This window comes from Caretta caretta, chromosome 5, assembly GCF_965140235.1.
Source record: "Caretta caretta isolate rCarCar2 chromosome 5, rCarCar1.hap1, whole genome shotgun sequence".
NCBI classification, from domain to species: Eukaryota; Metazoa; Chordata; order Testudines; family Cheloniidae; genus Caretta; species Caretta caretta.
The window spans coordinates 40812865-40825475 of NC_134210.1; the positions used below are offsets into that span (position 1 = coordinate 40812865).

Here is a 12611-nt window from a genome sequence, read left to right on the forward strand (position 1 = left end):
CTGCTGGCAATGCCCCTACTTATACATCCCAAAATGCCATTGGCCTTCTTGGCAACAAGGGCACACTGTTGACTCATATCCAGCTTCTCATCCACTGTAACCCCTGGGTTCTTTTCTGCAGAACTGCTGCCGAGCCATTCAGTCCCCAGTCTGTAGCGGTGCATTGGATTCTTCCGTCCTAAATGCAGGACTCTGCACTTGTCCTTGTTGAACCTCATCAGATTTCTTTTCGCCCAACCCTCGAATTTGTCTAGGTCCTTCTTTATCCTATCCCTACCCTCCAGCGTATCTACCTCTCCTTCCAGTTTAGTGTCATCTGCAAACTTGCTGAGGGTGCCATCTACACCATCCTCCAGATCATTTATGAAGATATTGAACAAAACCGGCCCCAGGACCGACCCTTGGGGCACTCCACTTGATACCGTCTGCCAACTAGACATGGAGCCATTGATCACTACCCGTTGAGCCCGACAATCTAGCCAGCTTTCTATCCACCTTATAGTCCATTCATCCAGCCCATACTTCTTTAACTTGCTGGCAAGAATACTGTGGGAGACCGTGTCAAAAGCTTTGCTAAAGTCAAGGAACAACATGTCTACCGCTTTCCCTTCATCCACAGAACCAGTTATCTCGTCATAGAAGGCAATTAGATTAGTCAGGCATGACTTGCTCTTGGTGAACCCATGCTGACTGTTCCTGATCACTTTCCTCTCCTCTAAGTGCTTCAGAATTGATTCCTTGAGGGCCTGCTCCATGATTTTTCCAGGGACTGAGGTGAGGCTGACTGGCCTGTAGTTCCCAGGATCCTCCTTCTTCCCTTTTTTAAAGATGGGCACTACATTAGCCTTTTTCCAGTCGTCCGGGACTTCCCCGGATCACCATGAGTTTTCAAAGATAATGGCCAATGGCTCTGCAATCACATCCGCCAACTCCTTTAGCACTCTCGGATGCAACGCATCCAGCCCCATGGACTTGTGCACGTCCAGCTTTTCTAAATAGTCCCGAACCATTTCTTTCTCCACAGAGAGCTGGTCACCTCCTCCCCATGCTGTGCTGCCCAGTGCAGTGGTCTGGGAGCTGACCTTGTTCATGAAGTCAGAGGCAAAAAAAGCATTGAGTACATTAGCTTTTTCCACATCCTCTGTCACTAGGTTGCCTCCCTCATCCAGTAAGGGGCCCACACTTTCCTTGACTTTCTTCTTGTTGCTAACATACCTGAAGAAACCCTTCTTGTTACTCTTAACATCTCTTGCTAGCTGTAACTCCAGGTGTGATTTGGCCTTTCTGATTTCACTCCTGCATGTTAGACTCTAAGGTGCCACAAGTCCTCATTTTCTTTTTGCGGATATAGAGACTAACACAGCTGCTACTCTGAAACCTTATTTTTTTCAAGAATTCAATAATTTGAGTAAGTTAAGTAATACTTCTAGTCATCAGCTTAAAGCAACACTTCCTGATTTATTAAGTTTTGTAATGCTAGTTTAGACAAGCAGTAACATGAATTTATGAATGACTAGGGCTCAATGTTTAATGAAGCTTACTGGATCCCAAGAGATAATTACCGGATCACCACAGTAATAATTAAACAGACACAATATTAAATGTGCTGTTCACAAAATTCCAGAGCTATTGATTAGGAACCACACAGGAACATGAGACTTCCTTAACTTAAAATATTAGCTTGTACTTTTATTTAACAAATAACTTTTACTTTAAAAGTGAAAAGTATGAAAACTTCTATTGCATTTAAGGTCCTGATAATTCTATTTTTTATTATTATTATTTAAGAAAAATGTATGCTGAAACTTCTTCTGGGTTGGCCTTGTATTAGTGAGGTGAACAATTACTCCATGTATTATTCAGTGCTGAACTAATTGAATTTTGCATTACATAGTCCATAAAATACAAACACCTTCCAGCACCTCTTTGAAAGCTTAATGGATATGAGGTTTTCAGGATTTTTTTTTTTTTACTTTGTGTGATAGCACAATTACTAAAATTACTCCACTGAAGCAGTTTTTGGCAACAGCATTATTAATAAGTAAGTTTGTAGTATCGGCAGCATTCCCAATGTAAAGACCACATTCACAAACTTACAGCTAAAGCTGGTAGAAAGTGTTGTTTTCATCAAAATCAAATAATTTGAATAGAAATTAAGTATTTTGTTTGCGTTTTGTTTTGTTTTATTCTAACATTTTGTTTCTATTTTATTTTTTTTAACCTTTGTTTAACCTTTAATTAATTTTAATACTATGCTTATATGATATTTTAACATTTTATGTTGCAGTATTATTGAAATGTAACCTTTGATAAGGCAATTTTGGTTTAGGAAAAAAATATTTCAGAATTTTCATTCTGTGGTAGTCAAAATGATCAAGTATATCTGTCATGATTTGGAATGAAAGGAAAATGTAAAAGGTTAGAATTTCCAGTACGAGGGAAATTCCATTTTTCTGACTAGCTCTAGGTACATCATGTGTGTTTCAGGGAAGAAGGATGTATAGCAGATCACTACTCACCAAAGCCATCCTCCACTCAGTTGGGGTCCACTAAGGACCCCAAGCCAATGGCAGAACCTAAAACTTTCTGGCAGCAATTTGAAGTTATGTTGGGGCTGGAATTGCGTCCTGGCCCTGAGAACTAGGAATTATTTTTTTTAAAGCCTGTAAACTGGAAAGATGTCAATTTGTTGTCTTCTCTTCATGGGCTGTAAAATATTTAGACATTCCCAGGGTGTAATAGAGCTCAGGTACTGAGAGCGTGCGAAGTTGGTTGATGCTACGCCCAGCTCATGAGACAGTTCATGGTATCTGACACCATCAGGTGGTCCAGAGACATCTACACGGAACACATCACAGGTCACCACCAGTACCAGGTCAAGTAACTGAGACCGCCAACCAGGGAAATAACCCACTTCCTTCCCTGATGAGCCAAGGGACGCACCGCACCCATGTACTTATTCTCTACACCAATACTGACTTGGACTCTTAATACATTCCATGGGTTGCGTACCTGAGCCTACTTATCTACTGACATTTTAAAAACTCCCGCACCCCAGTGTGGATCTATGCTGGTTATGTGATATGTATGTACCTCGTGAACCTTGTAACCGAGCCTTGCAATCCCCCATAACCCAAGCCCGACCCCAGATGTGCAGTACCTTCCCTCTTAACTTGTGTAAATTTGATTTTAAACATTAACTTCAATAAAACTTTTATACTGGGGCTTAAGATGATGGTCTCTATCTCAGAAGTAGTTAGTTTGTCATTTTGCTGTGGTGAAAAATTTTATGGTCACTTAAGAGTAGTTTCAGATCTACATTTTCATAAGTTATCCGATTTTGGATGCCTCAGTTTTGGGGTGTTCAACTTAAGATACTTAGGTGCAGCCCAAATTTGAGGCATACAAAATAACTGGGCACTTGTGAAACCATAGTACTAAATACTAAATGTCCTGAAATGGCTAAGTTCCCTGAATAATAATGACCTTAATTGCTTTTGCTTTTAAAGGTTGCAGGGTTTTTTTTTGTTACTTCAGTTAAATGCCCACTCCCAGAATGACTGCTCCTTGAATGCTGATCCTCGAGTCAAGATAAGATGGCACTATAGTTCAGTCTGCAGAATAGCTAATTATTCTAATATTCTCTCTCCTTCCTTCCCCAATAGGTAACAGACAGCAAACCCACTGTAAAGATACAAAAATGCAAATTTGAATGTGGATCTATTAAAAGCTGCTGTTTCCTGGGGAAGGCTGGTAAGTAACTAATTCAGTTATTTCAATAGAAGACAATCAGATGACAGGATTTGGTATGAGCTTGGGAATATTATTACGCATTTATGTTTTCTTCAGATGCTGTAAATAAGATGTGATGAAATTCTGTCTTCTGTGTCATTTTAATAGATAGTTAGTTTGCTCTGCTCTCAGGTACAATGAGGGAAAGTGTTCTTTGATCTATTAAATTAGATTTTCAATCATTTACAGCTCATGCTCCCAGCGGTATTTGCATCCCCCATCTTGCTCACGCTCTTTCTCATACTCACAGGTATAGTCTTATTTATACACCGTCACATTCATGAGCATCTACATATACACTGGTACATGAATGCAAGTTCTGATGATGCCATAGGCATATGCATGTGAAAACACCCTCCAAACACACACATCCATGCAGTTATATGCTTGAACATGTAGGCTGACTCTCACGGGTCTCAATGCAGCTCCCATTTTGATTGGATTTTTACAGCTGACTTCTTGGGGACAAGACTGGATCCTGGCACTCCTAGGCTCCATCTACACTATGAGCTAGGGGTGTGAGTCCCTGCTTGTGTACATGTATTTGTGGTAGCTTGATGAAAGCTAGCGTGAGTATAAATAGCAGAATAATTGCAATAGCACAGGCAACAGCAGCAGAGGCATGGCTTAGCTGTGCCAAGCACACACCTGCCTCAAACTAGTGGGTATGTACTTGGCATGGCTAAGGCATGCCTCCACTCCTGCTATCTGCCTACCGCAGCTATGCTGCTATGTATACTCACGCTAACTTGATGAGAGCTATTGCAAGTATGTATACATAAGCAGGGGACTCACCCACCTTGCTTGTAATATAGACATAGCTTTAGTTGCGGGTGCATAGCATTTTTGAGAACCAGGCCAGTTTTAGTCAGATGACTGAAATATGGATTTTAATGACTACGTCGAGTCAGCCAAGTTTGAAAATGTTGACCTATATCCTTCTGTTGACATCAGTGGGAGTTTTGCCATTGACTTTGATAGCAGCAGAATTGGACCGTAAGAAATTAAAAAAAATTTCTTTGCAGACACATTGGGGTTCTGTCTTTTGATACCATTATCATGAGACAAGTATGGCTGAGAGCTCTTTTTGTTCTGATTCATCCAATTTTTAAGTTCTCGGCCATTTTGACTCTACAAATTAAACCCGTGTGGTGTACAGCTTCATGAAGGCATGTATCTATGCCATGCCAAGAGTCCTAGACCATTGGGATATCACAAATAACTCAGTCAATCAGCATCCTTATTTGAAAGCTAATTTGCATGCAACAGTTTCAGTGGTTGTATGAAGGAGACTCCACAGATGGTAGATTAGTTGGCCTAACTACCATGCCTGTGCAACAGCATGGGCTTTCAGATACTAGTGTTACTAGAGTATAATTGAAAGTTAAGATTTGGGCAATAATTGTACACAGGTATATTCTTCAAAGGTGTGAAAATACAAAAAAAATGTTACATACTACTACTGTAAAGGTCAATTAATTGCTTGATTATAACAAGCATTTGTTAAAACCATTTTATGAATTGTACTATGGTGAAAAGAAGCAGAGTTATCCTGACACATTACATCTTATGATGATCAATGTCAAGTGTGTGCTTTACTCATGACTTTTCTTAACAAATACAGATCTGATGCTCTGTCAGAATCCCTGTGTGATAAAAATACAATTCCTAACATATCAAAGCAAGAAGAGCTTTTGAGTGGCTTGTAACATCTTTTTATGGTAGTCTCTGAAGAGCAAAATCATGCCGTACCTCTATTTCCTTTGCAATGAAGAGCTGTATGAGCTACCACAGTAGTTTCAAGAAAAGGAGTACTTGTGGCACCTTAGAGACTAACCAATTTATTTGAGCATGAGCTTTTGTGAGCTACGGCTCACTTCATCGGATCCGCATTTATCTGAACTTCAATCTGTACTAGACCCAGCAAAAATAACTTGCATTAGATATTTATCCAGTTGCTTAAAAATAATTTGTCTGGCTCTGGATGATGCATTCCACTTTTCCTCCTACAGGTCCATTGCACTCCACTTTTCCTCATATAGGTCCATTGAATGTAGATGAGATGTTCTCTTTATCCATTTGTTGTTTATATGTGCTCAGATGCCCAAATCAGGATCAGGGTTACATTGTGCTAGACTCACTAACCCAAAGAAGGAGACAGTTCTTGTCCCAAAGAGCTTACAGTTTTTAAGGGCCAATTTTTGCAACCCTTATTCATATTGAATAGTACGTTATCAGCAAGTAGTTCCATTCCAGGTACTGCTCAATATGGCAGAATCTAGCACTAACAGCTGTCGGGTCAGGATGATGCAAAGCTACTTTGTGCTGGAGTTCAGGATGGAATGGTGAAACTTGCTTCTCTGTGTTCCAAGGAAGCCATGGGGTAGCCTGATGACATGGTCAAACCACTGTAATCATTTCTTTCTAATTGAGTCTGTAGTCCACTGACCTGTGTGGCGCACAACTTCCACATTAGTTACATGATGCCTCCAATGAATTCCCTAGATTCTTCTTAAACAGTGCTGGTAGAATGTATTCAGCTTCCTGTTGTGTACTTCCACCATCTGCCACATTTCTGAGGTGTTCAGTAGTGTTGGAAGGACAATAGCATTGTACAAATCTAATTTTTAGTGTGCAGATGTAACTTTTTACTGTTCCAGATGTTTGATAAAAGAGAAAATGATCCATAGGTTTTACCAAATCTTGCCATCACTTCTTTAGTGAGCTGGCCATTATCAGATATTATACTGCCAAGATAGATAAAGTCAATAACTCTTTTGTGCTTTTCTCCATCAATCACATATCCACCAGTGTTAACAGGATTCTCTCCTATCTTGGTCTTCCGTGCACTGATATGAAGTGCCACGTTAGCAGCTTCTGCTTTTATGCTCAAAAGTGTCTTTTCATCTCATCTAAATTGGTATCCAATATGGCTATATCAGCTGCAAAATATAAGTCTTGCAGCTAATTTCTTGCCCAAACAATACCAGTGTCCTCAGCAGCAACCATTGCTCTTCTCATCACGAAGTCTATGACAATACAGAATGGAAGTGGGAGTAGTATGCAGCATTGCCTTTGGCCATTCCATTTCTCTGCTCTGTCCTGATGTAGAATGCAGACTCATCATGCAAGGGTTTTATCAAATTAACACTTTTTCCTAAAATTTCATAGTGTCTCTGAATCTTCTGAGGGCTTCTCTGTGGTCACTATGAAATGCTTTTGTATAATCAAGGAAGTTAAAAAAAATCTTCTGCTGGCATTCTAAGATTTTCTCAGTAACTCTTCTCAAGATGACAGTCTGGTATGAACATGACCTACTAGATTGAAATCCACCACTATGCCATCCATGTAAATATACACATAGGTTGCTAGTCAAGAGGTCAAGTATTGTAAATATATCAACTGAGAGTATTAACTACAGAGGAGCATAAGCCACTGTCAAGGTTCCTTCCCCATTCTGAACTCTAGGGTACAGATGTGGGGACCTGCATGAAAGACCCCCTAAGCTTATTCTTACCAGCTTAGGTTAAACACTGCCACCACCAAAGTGTTACTCAAAGAACAGGGAAAGAGCCCACTTGGAAACGTCTTTCCCCCCAAGCCCTACACCCCCTTTCCTGGGGAAGGCTTGATAAAAATCCTCACCAATTTGCATAGGTGAACACAGACCCAAACCCTTGGATCTTAAGAACAATGAAAAAGCAATCAGGTTCTTAAAAGAAGAATTTTAATTAAAGAAAAAGTAAAAGAATCACTTCTGTAAAATCAGGATGGTAAATACCTTACAGGATAATCAGATTCAAAACATAGAGAATCCCTCTAGGCAAAACCTTAAGTTACAAAAAGACACAAAAACAGGAATATACATTCCATTCAGCACAACTTATTTTATCAGCCATTTAAACAGAACAGAATCTAACGCATATCTAACTAGATTGCTCACTAACTCTTTACAGGAGTTCTGACCTGCATTCCTGCTCTGGTCCCGGCAAAAGCATCACACACACAGACAGGACCCTTTGTCGTCCCCCTCCCCCCAGCTTTGAAAGTATCTTGTCTCTCATTAGTCATTTTGGTCAAGTGCCTGCGAGGTTATCTTAGCTTCTTAACCCTTTACAGGTGAAAGGGTTTTTCCTCTGGCCAGGAGGGATTTAAAGGTGGTTAGCCTTCCCTTTATATTTATGACAGCCACAAAATTCAGATATAGATTTCCAGCAAATAAAGTTTCAGGAATCTGGCTTGCCTCGTTACACAAAGAGTAGGAAGCTAGATACAAAATTCAGTTGGGAGCACTCTAATGTTGAGGGAAGAAATGGAGCAGCAGTCATGGCAGATTGCTGGTAACAAATTCTTTACATGCATACATTTTTGTCTCTCCATAGGAGGACTCTTCAGAATTGGACAAAACATGCTTCCCAGTCTTGTGTGAATAGGCCCTGAGGGCCTCTAAACTTATTTAATGGCCTTTTGCAGGGTGCATAACATTTTAAAGAGAAAAGAAGACGTACATCTCTCTCAGCAATGCTAAAACGTACCTGTAAGCACCAGGGTGCTGCTATTCACTCTGAAGATGAAGTCCTGAAGCTAAAAACATTTTTCATAAACCTTTGAATTTCCTCAAAATGCAAAATAAATAGTAAAACTCATTTCTTAATAGGTAATTACATTTTTCTTCTGCTATAAGAGCTGTAGAATATTTTAGTTATGCATTAGATGGGGAGAAATCAACTTTATTTCTTACTGTCATTTAATACCCTGTGGCAGCTCAGGATAGATTAAGGACATCAGAATTTAGCATTCCAAATCATTTAGAGAGACAAGTAGAAAAAATGGTCTCGAAATTCGAGACATATGCGGGTGGGAGTGGGGAGAGTGTTGCGACACTCTGGCTAACGGTGAGCACAGTATTGACCACTGCACTCTGTCACAATCAAAGCACAATGATATATATTAATATAGGCTAGAAAAAGTGCACAGAACTGCAAACATTCATTCAATACATTGTTCAAATTAATCCCTGGTGGAATTCTATTAATTTCAGCTGAGTAACACTAGGGATGAATGGGGCCTGTTGTGTGGAATCAAATTGCAGGCTAATGGGTAAGTTTTCAAAGCCATGTATAGGACCCTATGACTTGTGTAGACATTAGTAAGAGTGCAATAATTCCCATACCACAATCTATTACTAGTTCATTTATTTCTGTATCCTGTCTGAGTGAAGCTAATGCCAGTACTTCAGAGGAAGGCAGAACGGCCATTATGCAGAATACAGAAATAATCTATTTACTAAAATAAGCATGTGTGTGTATATGTATGTGTAACACACACTCACTCACTCTGCATAGTTGGCAAGAGTCCCTGAGATGGGGATAGCAAGTATGTGGCTGGTTTCAGCTATGTTGCAGACATGCCACCTCCACATTCACTTTAGGCCTGCTTGGTGCTGAAGTACCTCCCCAGCAGAGGAGGTGCAGGCAGATACACTGCCTGAGCAGTGCAAAATGAGTAGAGCAAGTGAGAGAATCTGCCCCTTCCTTTACAGAGAAATGAAGAGAGAAAGAAAGGCGCAATATAGGTAAAATATATACAAAATAAACAATCTTGATAAGCCAAAACCTCTAGGAAAAAGCTCTTCCCTACCTGTGAATGCAGCCAATTATAGTCACCTGACCTTTGTCTGTCTCCAGACCAAAATCTACACTGAACTATATTATAATACTCCAGCTTTGCCTCTCTAATGACCTGAACCAAATCAATGAGAAATTTGTCTGAGAATGCTCATCGAAGCCTGCTGTTAGAAAAGTGAGTCTGTAAGTATGCCCCCTCAGCAGATCTAAAATGGAGGATTATGCCACAGGAGACAATAGGACACTGAGGACTTTATCTCCCAAGATTTCACATGACAAACCCTTAAGTAGGATAGTGTATGAACTTTGGCCACTCCATCAGAGCAATGCAATTGACATAGAAACTGTGCCTCCTAGAAAACACAGGGCTCAGAAATGTCTCAAAGAATCTTGTAGCCAGAGCTAACAGCCTCCACTGGTATTGTTGTGAACTGGGGCCTGGAGAAAGGGAAGAATAGACTTAAACTGACCCAAATGTGGGAAAAGGGTGTTTATTTGGTTCAAATAGGGAAATGGGAGAAAGTTCAGGCTGGTTTGTTCTGTCTTAAAAGTTTAACCTGTTTCTACTAGAAAATTCTTCTAATGTGATTGGAACAGATTGTTTGGCCTAATTTTTTGATCCCTTTGTTTTGCTCTATGGTTCAAAGGCTGAGGAGATTAGCCAGGGAACTGCAGTCAGAGATTTCTCTAACGTGGATAAATCTTGAACAGGCATAGCCAATCCCCGCAACTCCTGGTATAGGGAGGTGTGTTGAGGTGGGTATGGGGCATAGCTGGGGCATTGTCTCTTCTAGCTCCTCCACCTCTATTGCACCCAGGCGGGTGCAGCTGAGAATCTAGCTAACTATCTGTGGCATGACATGATTATGTTGTCTAGTTATACTGCTGAGTTTTTAAAGAGGTCCATTTTCCTGGAAAAAAATTATGGGCTAAATCCTGGTCCTGCTTAAGTTGATGAACTTCTGTTGACTACAGTGGAACAAGGTTTTGCATGAGCTAGGAAGAAAATCATTTGGAAGGAACCAGAGTGCAGAGATGATTACAAGAAAATCTTTTTGAGAAAGCAAGGAGAATACTGCCCATGAGATTGCCTATCGTGGTGGGAACACTTTTATCAGTGCTAAATTAGACATTTGCTGGAAAAATGGCCAACATGAAACTAAAAATATATTTGTGCCTCTGTCTCAAATTCACACAACATACGTCTTGATTTCTGTGTTTATGAAGACACTGCTAGAATTCACAGCCTCTCTGTGGCTCATCTGTTCGTGAGGCTGATTTGTAAATTGAGTGCCTGAACTGCTTATGCTAGATTCAGAAAGATCAAATGGACAGACTTTGGGAATATTTTAAATAACGTCTTTGAATGTCCCTAGGGTCCCAAATCCATTTGGAAATGGAGTAACCCCCTGTGTCTAACCCATGTTGTTTGAGTTAATTGAGCGATGGGGTTATTGATTTCCATCTTTAAACATCTAGTCTCATTTTGATTAATTTTTTTAACAGAAAGAGAGCTAGTGACCTTCCAGAATTGTTAGATGTTATGGTGTCAGGAAGAAACTTTACAGGCAAAAAAGCATTCTGCAATCTCTCATTTACCTATATATATATATACATACACACACAATCTTCTGTACCACTGGTCAGCCTCTAGTCAGATATCTAATTTGCACTGCTTATGTGCAGCCTATCTGAAATGTATCCTGCCAATTCATTGTGGCAGGTTTTCTCCCGAAGCATATTAATACTAGCACAGATTTTTTTCTACAAATGTTTTCCATTAAAATATCCACTTAGAAGCTATAATACATTTTATTTCAACTTTGTGTTACTGAAAAAAGTTAGATATTTAGCACTTGGTGTTTTTTAAAAACACTTCTCACCATGTCCAGGAGGGAACTCATAAATTCTATATTATCAGCTGCTAATGTGAAAGAATTTCCATCAAAGTGCGGGAGTTGTCAGTTCCATTGACATTATAATGAAGACTAGTTACCTCAGAGAGCATGTTGCATGTCATAGTTGTATAGTAACTTGGAAGTAAAATGGTAACCCAAAAAACAAAACAAAAAAATGCAACCCAAAACACTAAGGTAAGTAAAGGAAGCAAGAACATAACATTTTTAAAACAGATGCAAATGTACTTCATGATTACTTCATGTGTTATGCTACTGTAATGCCAACAGACCTTGGTCATCAGTTTTGAACCTGGGACCTCTGGAGCTTAGTGCTTGAGCCTCTACTGCCTGAGCTAAAAGCTAAGCGGCTCTGAGCTAAGGCTGTAGAGCAGACTCCTTAATCTCTCTCTCTCTCTCTCTCTAAGTGGTCTCGGTGCCACTAGATGGGACAGAACACCACACCCAGAAGGTGTGAGGGTTGCACTACCTCATCACTTCATGTGGGAAACCCACATTTTACCTTGTGCAGTCCAAAGGATTTACTTACAACTTTCCACAGTGATGTCATAGAATATTTCTGAACTGCTTCTTGAGTCCCCTGATGCCGTTTATGCAGATACCAACCTTCATGGGTGACTGACAAACAGGGAGTTGCTAAGCACATACATGCTGGCAGTTAAAGTAGCAGACAGACCATTTAAATCAATGGCGTCCTGCTCACTTAAGACAGCAGCAAATCCAGCCAAGTTGATTTATAACTATTAAAAAGTTCGAGTTTTCGGTCCCATTTTCTAATTGCAATGCTGGAATGGAGAAGTTGGATGGCAAACCAGTCTGAACAAAATAACTCAATTTTTCTGATGTTTGAAAAAGTGTAGTTGTTTTTCCTCTTGTGCCACCTGTACACTTCCTGGGTCTGGTTGCGACTGAATGTAGAAATGTTGAAATAGCATGAGAGGGTTTTCATTGGTGTTTTCAGCTGAACTGTGGAAGGAAAAAGTAGTGGAAGTGAGTTGTTTTTTAAGGCTTGCTTTTGTGAGGTTTCCAGCCCACTATTGTAGACTAAAAATGTTCAGATAAGAATCCAATATTCAGGGTGCTTATTAAAACCTAAAATAAACATTTGACTCAGTTGAAGTTCATTTGTGACTTCAACTCAAAAAACCATCATCACATATAGCACTAACTGGCATTGTTGACAGAGACACACATTTTAATAAACTTGAAGTCTGAGCCAAATTTTTCTGAGAATTGGGAGGAAAGTACTACAGTTTGGAGAACATATTTGCCTGAG

At 39.9% G+C, this 12611-nt stretch overlaps 1 long non-coding RNA gene across 1 annotated transcript in view; it reads left to right on the forward strand.

The window, feature by feature from the left end:
* The first annotated feature begins 3666 nt into the window (after positions 1 to 3666).
* Positions 3667 to 12611, forward strand: part of LOC125637154 (uncharacterized) — a 113384-nt gene continuing 104439 nt past the window's right edge. The window contains exon 1 of the long non-coding RNA XR_007356844.2: positions 3667 to 3753. This is a non-coding gene — a long non-coding RNA (uncharacterized LOC125637154). The remainder of the gene's footprint in view (positions 3754 to 12611) is intronic.